Source organism: Phoxinus phoxinus, assembly GCF_949152265.1.
Source record: "Phoxinus phoxinus genome assembly, chromosome: 1".
Classification (NCBI taxonomy): Eukaryota; Metazoa; Chordata; class Actinopteri; order Cypriniformes; family Leuciscidae; genus Phoxinus; species Phoxinus phoxinus.
Window position 1 is genome coordinate 36,028,463 of NC_136876.1, and position 11,179 is coordinate 36,039,641.

Consider the following 11,179-nt stretch of genomic DNA (forward strand, 5'->3'; position numbering starts at 1 on the left):
ACTAATCCTACAGGTTTGATTGCAGATTAATAAATCACATATATCCATGTTTTTAAAGACGTTCGTTTAAATCACGTCTGACATATTTAGGATGTTCGGCGCAGAGCAAGACGGCAATATCGCTAGCTATCAAGTTCTTCCGTTTAACTGACGTGACATCACGGTCAAAACGACACTATTAGATGGATGCTATGACGAATAGCTGACAAAACAGCGAAAAGACTCGGTCATAGCAACTCAGGGGTTTCTAAGAACGTCCCTTCCTTGTTTCTATATTTGGAAATGACTTCAAGGAAAACAGAAAGTGCCAGCTCCATATCCAGTTCCACGTGTTTGACTCCGCTCCCTTTTAAAGCAAAAGAAAAGCATCGGGCAGCATGACACTCGCATGTGAGCGATTTTACATACTGCCACCCATTGATGATCATTAGACTCGAGAATGTCCGCGCGGAATTTTGCGCACAATCGGCGTGTGTTGCTGAAAATGGCATCTCCCCCCTGCACGGCCCCTGCTTTATAGTAGCGTGAGAGCGATCTTAACATGCACAGAGTCAGTCTGCTCCTCTAGACGCTTGCTCATCTCACCAGCAGGAGCACGTATAGCGCGCACTTAAAGAAACGAGGTCTGATTCAAATCAGACAGATGTTTCTTTCAATCCCTCAGTGCTTTATTCGTTCGAGGTAAGTTTCAAGCGATATTGCATCGATATGCATTTGCGCGTGTTTTTTAATGGCAGGTGTGATCGGAATTGGGGCATCGGGCAGAATACTTATTAATTCCATTGATGATGTCATAATAGACATTCTGCTTCTAACCGTTACAATGGGGATTTGCGTTTGCATTTAAAAGGGGACAGATAGGCTAGAGATGTCGCATGTGATGTGTCTTTTTAAGCAACAGCATGACATATGTGTGCATATCGCTTCTTTTCGCGGATGTTGCTTCCCGACAGAGGCAGACAGATTGTGTCTGAGAGAGTACCTGAACTCTCCAGGGAGTCGAACACACTGTCTGGGACTCAAATGACGCCCAGTTGTCTCCTAACAAAAAGCTCTTAATAGGTCGGATAGGGTTTTAAAAAGCTTTTTAATGTTTTCCTTAAACCATATGCTTGAAAGAACTGAAGTTCATGCGATAGCTCTTGTAGCCACTGTAATTACTGCACATGTGTGTTTTTCAATTGAAGCCATGACTCAAGAAGGTCACTTGCTTGTTATTTGTGATCAAATGTCTTAAAAACAAGCCTGAAAATGTCAAATTAATAACCATGCATGGGATTTGTCATATTCCATTTAATTCGATAGTTTAGTGCTTCTTACAATAGATTTTGTTTCAAAGCAGCGCCACTGAAAAGCATGTTTCACTGATATAATCAGGAAGTACATGTATTGTTATCAGTCTGTAAGTTATGCATATGGCAGTGATGTAAGATAATATAAGTTATGTGGTTAGTATTTGTCACATCAACCAGATGATCAGAGATTGTAAGTTATAGAGAAAATTAATGCTTTAGTCTTATCGTTTAATAGTGGTGTTGTATGTGTTAAAGTTATTAGCTGTTGATGTTTGAATACACTGTAAAAAAATCCTGTAAAAATACGGGAGATTTTGTACAGTAATTTACCGTTATTCAAAAATACAGCTGAATACTGTAAATTATGCTGAATTTTACAAGCAAAATAATAACGGCAAGCTACTGTTCAGTATTACGGAATAATACAGTATTTTTTGTAGTCTGGTCACATGCTTGAGCCAGCTTGAGCCCGCTCGCTCACAACTCGGGGAAAAAACATCAGGACTCATCAATCGCCATCAACAGATGTGCATTCAAAAATGATTAACATTACATTACAGGTTTAAAATTACATTTCTTAAAAATTGTATTATGTGAGAAAGACGAGTAAGAAAACGATTATATATTCAGAAAGAGGATTTTCACTCCGTCTGTGACCCTGCCAGCACAGATCAGTGGACACCTGCATTCAGCTTTTCTCTTCGTCAATATATCAAGGTAAGTGCAAACTGATAAAAGTGTTACCCTGTGATATTGACTTGATTACCAAAACTACGTCGAAGATTGGGATATTTTACCATTTTTTTTTTTTTTTTTTTAAATGTGCTCTAAATCAAGGCTAACAGTTAGCCTATTAACTTTCTGCATCTGTTTTATGCAAAACTTTTACTATCCCTAGAGAGAGTATAGCTTAAAGATTTTCTGAGTTAATATTGTGCGATTATTTCGTAGGGGAGGTCTTTGGATTTTATTATAAAAATGATAACTTGCAACATTTGTGCTAAAACATGCAGCAACACATTTGCATATGTCAGGCACATGCGAGCTCACAGTTTTGCGCCGAATGCATCATTTAAGTGTGGTTTCTCTGAATGCACAAGAAGTTTTCAGCCTTCAAGTGTCACACATATGGCCATAGATATGGAACGAATAGGACTAAACTAGATTGTCTAGGTGATTTAACATGTCATATTGACTTGTGTAGCTATACGTGTGAGGATATCCGTGGCCTTCTTTTACATCTGAAAAGTCATTTTACTGAAGGCAAGACAGTTACATGCCCTTTCAAACAATGTGACAAAAAATGTACAGTGAAGTCTACATGCACAGCACATGTGTCAAGAAAGCATAAAGATAGCTCTAAAGAAAGTCTAGTTGACTCAATTGCACATTCAATCAGCAGTGATTGTAATGATGAGAGTGATATGCAACTTGGCAGTCCCAGTCAGGAAAGTTATGAAGAAATGGAGATCTGCCCAGAAAAAGCAGACGAAGAACAATTTCTCAAAAATATAGCATTGTTTTATCTGAAACTACAAGCTAAATTGCTCCTTCCATCATCTACAATTCAAACAATTATTGAAGACTGTCAGGAAATACATGACATAAATCAGTCACACCTAATTTCCAAACTACAAGAAAAATAGAAATCACTTGGACTTCCTGAAGGTGACATAAACACTGTGATGGATACTATGAAAAGTGAGGATCTCCACAGGGCTTGCAATACCAACAAACTCAAAACTGACCATAAGAGAAAAATGTTTTTTAAAAGTAATTTCAATTATGTTGAGCCAGTGCCCATTTGTCTCGGTAAAAATGTGCTGATGTAAGTTTTGCTTAGTATTATTTTATTTGGTTTAATATTTACTTCATGCCTGCTATGACTCTAAACATATTTTCATTACATTATGGTACACTACATACCATTTTTCTGTTCTACAGATATCTGCCACTGCAGCAGATGTTCAGCACACCCTGACCCTCCCTGCCAGCCCACGACTGATACTGCTGGGTAAGTGTCACATAAGCAAGGCATGGACTATAAAAAAATAAGACAGCTTATAACCTACTGTGTAATTGCTCTCTTTCTGTATTAACCTCATTAAAGGGTTAGTTCACTCAAAAATGAAAATGATCCAATACTTAACTCAACCCTCAAGCCATCCTAGGTCTATATATATATATATTTATAATTTATTTGGCTGAAAGAAGAAAGTCATATAGATCTAGGATAGCTTGAGAGTAAGTAAAGTATGGAAAACATTTTTGGGTGAACTAACCCTATAACTTATGTTTTGTTGTGCTCTTAGATGTAACTTGTTGTTTTAGCCTTCACAGGTCATTGGGAAAGTACTGATTTGCAGCGGTTATAATAGTGTAAATAGAGAAAAAAATATATATATACTGCTCAATTTAATTGTGTGTTTTAGCTAGTACCTTGAAAATGCATGGATAGGGCACTCATACCAATATTTGATACTGTTTCAGGACATTAACTATATTTTTTGTCTGAATCAGTTGGATGGACAACGTCACAAACAAAACAACGTCATCTGTGAAGGCATCCAACAGAATTTCATCACTGGCCTTGCAGCAGTTTTCGCCACCTACTATGTCTTCAATTTGCAGTACCAAGAAGAAGCTGCAAAAACATTGGAGTTTGTTCAAAGGTAAATCCTCTGCTTAAGTCTGTTTTATCAGCTCTGTTCAGGAATGTTAAATTGATGACTTTCTCTTGTTTTGATAGTGACTTGAAGTTTATGCTTGCACATTTATGTAGCACAAAATGTAGCACTAGGTTCAGGCAAAATGTGTTGTCATGCTGTATGTTTTGAATAGAGAGAATAATTCTCTCTCATTTCTATGTCAACAATGGAGGAAAAAACAGCGCAAGCGCATAAACACAGCGTGCATGTAAATTACAACAGTGTGAGCACCCTGACAAAGCTCGCAAGTAAAACGTAAACACAAATCCAACACTCGAGAACAAAACCTTCCTGTTAACAAATGCTATTGGCTGTTGGCCTCTTATTTTGATTAGCTGCAATTGGCTGTTGTTGTCCTTCAAAACAGAAAGCGGGATCCGGGCTGACAGACTGTAAGAAGGTACGTTTTCTTTACAACTTCATACATGTTTATCTATAGTTTGTTTACAGTATATGTAATGGGTATACAAATAATAATTTTAAATGTATGTATTATTTGGGTAGAATTAACACAAAATTTATCAATTACATATGTTTGATATTTTTTAAACTTTTTCATCAATACAATGATGTCTTTAGACCTGATTTTTCTAAAATGGCATACCCAAGTTTGCATGTATTTATTTAAATATTAAGAACATTTTTACATAATTGACTTGTGTAACATAGATAAGGTAACACAGACAACTCTTGATATTATAAAAAGCTAGACATGTAGACATTAACATTTTCCTTCAGGTCAGTTTGATCTGTTTTCAGTTGTTACATTTTACGTAAAGAAAAATAAAAACATGCACGTGTCTAGCTATTTTATTTATATTTATAGTTGTTGGTGTTACCTTATCTATGTAACACAAGTCAATTATGTAAAAATGTCCTAAATCACTTACATGCCAACTTGGGTCAGCCATTGTAGAAGAATCAGGTCAAAAGACAACCTTGTATCAATGGAAGTATTATTATTGATTAAATACATCAGACATATGTAAATGAAAATTTTGTGTTAATTCTACCCAAATTCTACATAAATTGAACAGTATAATTGTTATACCTGTTGCATATAAACACCAAAGATAAACACATGTATGAAATTCTAAAGAAAACTAACTTCTTACAGTCTGTCATCCCGGATCTTGCTTTCTGTTTTGAGGGCCAACCTCAACAGGAGGACCACATTCACGGCATACAAGCAGACAATCAAAATAAGATGAGCTCCGATTTGGCCAGCAGCCAATAGCATTTGTTAACTGGAAGGTTCGGGCTCCGGCCCCGAGTGTCAAATCTGACTTGTGTGCAAAGATTTCAGCTGTGCCCGAATGTAGAAGAGTACTTGTCCGTATGTTCAAATCTGCATGTACAATAAGAACTTGTGGGTGTGGAACCTGTCATGACTTGCGGATTTGTTATTTCTGCTCGCAACTTGTAATTATGAGCGCATCATATTTTCTGTCCTTTGAATGTTCTGCATGTTTACATTTTACGTGCCAGCTTTTCATGGTGTTCACACTGTTGAAATGCACTTGTGTGCTGTGTTTACGTGCTTGCGCTGTTAGTCCACCATTTGATGCCATACACTATTGTTGCACCAGCCATTAGTAGAGATCCATGCCACAGCTTAGTCTGAACAATCCAGTCGACTAAAATAGTTATTTGCTTTGAAGGACTTGCGTGTTTTGGAGACATAATTTTATTTTACATTTAAAATACAGTTCTGAGCTCATTTAAGGGTAGCATTACCATTTATTTTTATCTTAAAATGCTCCAACCAAAGTCATAAAAATCAATCTGCGTAAAGGGATATTACCCCAAAATTTTAATTTGGTAATTTACTCACCCTCATGTTCCTCCAAAACTGTATGAGTTTATTTTTTTTGTAAAAGAATGTTGGTAACCAACATTCTTTAACATATCTTCTTTTGTGTTCAACAGAAGAAAGAAATGATTTCTCTTTTTGATGACACAATTTAAATTTTTGGGTTAACTATCCTTTTAACACTACTGACAAATCTATATAAAGCTATCTACATTACTCTAAAATGCTCAGGTCTTCAAATGCCTCAGAAAAAACTTAAACAAATACTGCCATAATGGGTAACAACCTAGAATATTCATATTGAGAATGCAATGGGTTTTGTATGATTAAAGTTAAATTAATCTTTACTTGCCTCACTTAATGTATTATATTTCTCTGTAATTACATTGTAGACGCTTTGTAGGTGTGAACCCCGAGAGAGGAACCAAAGCAAGCCAGGCAAAGGTGGTGTCCAAGAAGACGGGGAAGCTTGTCCAGAAAAAGGCAACCACTGTGAATTTGCATGTGGCCACCCTCTTAAAAAAACTCATAGACTTCGAGTGGGGCTTTATTTAATAAGGTGAAGTCGGAGCATTGTGCTGGTGTGCCAGATGTTTACTTAATCACAGCATTGAGTTCTATAATGTTTGTGACAGTACGGAGTTCAGTAAGTATTGAGTTCTGTCATGTTTACAGTTGCAGCATTGATTTCTGCAATCAGATGTTTCTGACATCACATCATTCTGTTCTGCTCACATATGTTTATGTGAAGTCAAAGCATTGAGTTACCCAGTTTCTCTAGTGAAGCAGAAATAATTTAATTCATTGAATATTTTGTATATTGTTGCTTTAATAAAAGCATGTTTTAAGGTCATCTTTTGTTTTGAGTCACTTGTTTGCAAGCATATTTCAACGAGTTTTTAATTAATTTTAGAGTACTTAAATAGACTTTATATTAATGCAGTTTATGAAGATTACAGCAAGAACACTAATGTAAAAATAACGACCCAAACACCTGACAGTGCTGTATACTGTGCAGCCTATATTTTCTACAGCACAGTACTGTAATCTTTTTTACAGTAATAAACTGTTGTTTCAGATTACAGCATTCTACAGGTAAATCTAGCTGCCTGTAGTTTACTGTAAATTAACAGGGATTTTTTTACAGTAATAAACTGTTGTTTCAGATTACAGCAGGTCCACTGTAAAATTACAGCATTCTACAGGTAAATCTAGCTGCCTGTAGTTTACTGTAAATTAACAGGGAATTTTTTTACAGTGTATAAATGCATTGTGAATTCAGTGACGGGACTTTGAGGGCAAGATGAGTATTGATGTCAATTCAACTGGCCCGTAAAGTCCCGCTTCTGGGACACACACTCACAGCGTGACGAGTTAAAGTTATTTAAGTTATTTCTTCATCCACTGTATCAATTACAGGTTCTCAATTTAATTACATTATGTCATGTTGACATGTTTGTGCCTGATGATAGTGAGGCAAATGGTTTTATTGCATTAGTCACAAAATCAACTCTGTGTGTTTGCAAACGCACATGATCCGAAATTGCACTGTACATTGCTCTGAATTGCAATGTAATGCCGCAGGGAGAATGAGGGGCTTTTGGGGGCACTTGTGTTTCAGTTTCACCATCATAATGCCCCTAAAAATCCTTATTGCTCTTGCACTGATCACCATTTAGAAATGAGATGTTTGCATGCATATGTTGTCATAGAAAGAGTTGTGCGTTCCAAACGCCTGTTGGCCACAGAACACGTCTGCCTACACTTGTGTATGATATACATAAATGGACATTGCTAAAGCCACCTCTTCCATTCATTTGGGAATATCCCATATTATGTTTGGTGCTCAATTAGGTGGTGCTGCACCGAAAGCAGCTCACTAAATGCCTTTAGCATCTGCTCCATTTACTCAAGCAGCTGATGGTGGCAACAATCTTGTTTCATTTTCGGTCTCCATTTTCTGTCATGTTTGATCTTCTTGCTAAAACTTATAGAACGGGCCCGTCCCCCGAGGGTCGCTCAAACAGACAGAACAGTCAAGCACCAAAGGAATTTCTAAAGTCCAAGTAAATCTCTATGGAAATGATTTGTCTGTCGTAACGAAGAATGCTGCTCATGATGCTAGGAGTTTGACACTCCGCAGCATTCATTCACGTCAATCATGATTTAATTATGAGACGCTGCCCAGAGCTAATGCTGACAAAAATGAACAAATAGATAGGAGTAATGCTGGTATGTAAATAATATGGGAATTTATATGACAAGAAGCAACGACTCAGATATTTTCGTGTCAAATCAAAAGAGTGATCGTCAAAACCAAGTGTGAAAAAGCAAAAGCAACTCCCCTTTAGTGATCTTTTAGCGCACTACAAAACATATCATGCCATGTTATTATAAGAACAAGGGGTCTATTGCTAGGTGAGGGAACAGGATGTGATTCCAAGAATGTGAAGAGCCTAATGCCACATGTGAGTTGGGGATAGTTTTGTTACACTTTGCCAAACTGCAATACCTGGGAATATTAAGTAGTAAACTTTGTCTATTTTTAGTCATTTTTATTAGGATTAAATGCTTTATGGTTCATAATCACTGTATAGTAACATTACATTGCCAGGCATTTTGGCTTTAAAATCTCTGGGCATTGGGCACAAGTCCTGCTGGAATTAGCTGTGGTGCTTTCTCTGTTCTGTGGCTCTGTTACGGCTCAACTCATGGTAATAGGAGAAAGGGAGAGTTTCAGATGGGAAAGTAATTATTGACACCCCACAGAGCCAACAGTTCATCCTTCCTCACTGAACTCCCTTCACATGACAAAAGTTGTGGTGTCTGTAACCGTAATAGACTTCAGTGGCACACATTTCTGTATGTTAATGTAGATTGATAATTAGAAAGCAAACAGTGAAAGCAACAAATGATTTCCTGCTACTTTTTAGAGAATACTCTTAGAAATAAAGATTCCAAAAGGGGATTTTCACTGTGATAGCGAAATCATTTTGGGTTCCCCAAAGAACCTTTTAGTGCTAATTCCCTTTTTTTTTTTTTTTTTGTGGGACGTTTTTAAAAATCTAAAGAACCCCTTTTTTCACTAAGAACATTTTGTGTAATTTTGTTCCATGATTGATCAAAATTCTTCTTGTCACCATAAATGCCAAAAAAAATTTAAGAGTGTATTTAAACTAATAAAATCTCTTGAAATCTCTCTTAAACATAGGGTTAAATTTCTTGCAAAGTCACTTGCTCATTGTTCCTTTTGACGTCATTAAGGCCTCTGAATCAGTTTTAAAGAATGCACTGGAGAGCCATTTGTGCTGAGTTGGCAGTTCACATTAAGTCTTGCATGCAATGGTTTGGGTTGTCAAAAACCCCATGTACAATCCTGCCCTGACAAAAAGAGCTTTCACACTTCTTAAAATGGAGAATCTGTCAAAATTCCTGCAAATATGTGTTTTTCCCCCTCGCCCTCCATGTTTGTGCTTGTTTTATGTATTGTACACAAATAGAAGTTAAGCTTGTTAGCAGTAAAGTCATTGTTTCTGCATGGATCTGTCACCGCTGTCAGTTTCAATTATTTGATAAAAGTAGAAAAGTCCATTTATATCTTATTATCAACTAAGCCATTATATTAGCTTAATTTTAAAAGACCGTGAACTCATTAAAAGATCGTATCATTTGCTCAATCAAGTGAACCTCTTAAGAAGTGTTGGTTTAGAGAATAATGAACTCACAGCTTGTGCCTGTTATTCCATGAATTTATGATTTTTATTATGCTTGTTACTTTGGAAACAGGCAGCAAAAAGTGTTCCTCTCTTCTGTAATCTATCTCTCACTCTTTTGCAGGGTTATACCAAAAAAGATTTATGTTTTGTAAACATCACCTGTCTATAGTTTCAGCACTATGTAATATTTAATTTAATGGATTAAAAAAGCATATTTATTAATATGATAGACTATATAGAGTGAATGCTATTTTGAAATGTATCAATATACACTCTAATATACACGAAATTGATGCTAAATCACTTGGTGCCTTTAAGCAATTTTAGACAACTTATTTATGCTTTAAAGGATGATTTAATGATTTGCAAATGCTTCTGAGATTGTATTTTTAATGCCAGTTCATTGTGTGTTGTATTGTTTTAATGTTATATGTGGTTTGAATAACTGGGCCGCTTATCTTGGCCAGGACACTCCTGTAAAAGAGATTTTAATCTCAGTGAGGTTTTCTCCTGGCTAAATAAAGGTAAAAAAAAAAAAAAATGGTGGGTTGTTTTAACCCAATTTTGGGTCAAATATGGACAAACCCAAAAGTTGGGTTAAAAATGTAATTTAAAATTTTGTTTGTCCATATTTGACCCAAAGTTGGGTTGAAAGAATTCAGCATTTTTAGAGTGTAGTTTGTCACATCTGTTAGTTAACAGAAAACCAGACATAGAGAGGTTTGAACAAAATTAACCGAATCCATTGGGAAATAAACTTGTCTCGAAACGATGATATGAGAATGCAATTATTACATTTATTTAAAAACTAATGTAAACAACCAAATCATCAGTATGGCTCACAATAGTACTGTAAAACATTTATGTACTGTTCACACAGAACAGCATTCATGCATGCAGATTTCTTCATAAAAACAAAAAACAATAAGGAGGAAATATACACCATTAAATATGACTGTTGCACTGCTTGTAAATGCTAATAGTATATATTAAACGTCAAGATATGAACATGCAATAATTCTTCTGCTGGTGCACCAACTGGTTTGTAGAAATATACCATCCCGAGCAATGATTCTCACAGGTCTCAGCAGGGTAAGATATATAGAAAAAGCACACGTGACAAGTTGCCCTTGCGTAACGCAAGAGTTATATTTAGAAATCAGCAGAAAGTTCATCAGAGAGCATGATACATCCCCTGGAGGATATCTATATCTGAAACTGATCAATCTGCAGCTTAAGTCTTTCAATTTCAGTTTTATGTAATTTAGCTGATTATTCAGAATATGTCATGGGTGTGTGTGTTCATTTTGTCTTATTTTGTTTCCCTCTTTGGCCTGGTTGGTCGTCACCGTTGCTAGGGCAACTCATTGCACTGATGAGCTAATCAGGTCAATCGTACCAGTTTGTCATTCTTCATCACATATACTTCCAGTCATTCTATTTGCTCCTGTCCTGGCTTTTCTTTGTTTGCCCAAAGTTTGTTTCAGTTTTTTTCAGTTTTGCTTTCCTTGTTTGTGTTTTGGATTACCTGTTGCCTTCTCTGCTCCTCGATTTCTCTCTGGCTCTACCGGTCTGCAGTTTGCTTCTCCAGTCCATTGCAGTTTGCATCGTGCTGCCAAAGCCTGTTACCTCGTCATCGTTTCTCTA

At 36.4% G+C, this 11,179-nt stretch overlaps 1 long non-coding RNA gene across 1 annotated transcript; it reads left to right on the top strand.

The window, feature by feature from the left end:
- Positions 1-335: 335 nt before the first annotated feature.
- Positions 336-6,668, top strand: LOC307002082. Its single transcript, XR_013798417.1, has 3 exons — positions 336-3,309; positions 3,816-3,967; positions 6,209-6,668. It is a non-coding gene; the product is annotated as an uncharacterized lncRNA (long non-coding RNA).
- Positions 6,669-11,179: the final 4,511 nt, after the last annotated feature.